Source organism: Chrysochloris asiatica, unplaced genomic scaffold (assembly GCF_000296735.1).
Source record: "Chrysochloris asiatica unplaced genomic scaffold, ChrAsi1.0 scaffold00001, whole genome shotgun sequence".
Taxonomy (NCBI): Eukaryota; Metazoa; Chordata; class Mammalia; order Afrosoricida; family Chrysochloridae; genus Chrysochloris; species Chrysochloris asiatica.
In genome coordinates this window covers 62,607,786-62,608,754 of record NW_006408519.1, presented here as the reverse complement: position 1 = coordinate 62,608,754, position 969 = coordinate 62,607,786, and positions in this window count along the sequence as shown.

Genomic DNA, 969 nt, shown 5'->3' with positions numbered 1-969 from the left:
TTGTGATCCAGTGCTTATCCTACAGCACCACGCCAGGAATCCACTGGTATATTAACACATCTGATTTTGACTCTAGCCCTGTCTTACTTCCTCATTACCCTAGCTGGCATCATCTCCCAATAAACTACTTCCATTAAACCTTTATTTCAGAGTCTACTTCTGGGGTGATTGTTGTTGTTGTTAAGTGTCATCGAGTTGGTTCTGACTCATAGTGGCCCTGTGTAGGGATTCTCAGTAGAGACTTGTGGATTTAACCACTGACCTTGTGGTTAGCAACAGTGCTTATCTCACAGTGCCACACAAAGCTTTCCGGGGGTACACAATCTTAAACATTAGACAATAAAAGTTATAAAGATGTAAATGAGAAAGAAGTTAGATTAGGTCTAGAAACTGAGGTTGTTGACATTGTTGTTGTTAAATGCTGTCAAGTTGGTTCTGACTCATAGTGACTTTATATAGGGTTTCTGAGGATGTAAATCTTTGCAGGACCATAAAGCCTCATCTTTCTCCTAGGAGCAGCTGATGGGCTTGAACTGCTGGCCTTGTGGTTCACAATCCAGTGCTTATTCAACAGAGTCACTTCATTCCCCAGAATATGACATAGGGTAAAGGGAATATTTTTCTTTTTATCACAGTAGAAAATTAAGCAAGTTTATATTCTGAAGGTAAAGAGCTTGAAGAGCTTGAGGGGATAGGCAGGTGGTAAGCTCACGGAGTAAGGTTTATGGGATAGTTGTATGACATGTGACAGCACAGAGAGATGCTAATAGAAAAGGAAAACCTCTCGAAGCAGAGTAGAAGATCGAAGCAGTAACAGGTAGGAGTATAGTCTTATGAACGTGTTCTGGTGACCAGAAAGCAGACAGGTTGAAAAAGATTGGTGTGAAGGCATAAGCCTGTTGAGTGAGAAGAATGATAGAAGGTAGAGACAATAGACCACATTCACTTGTTGTTGTTAAGTGCCATTGA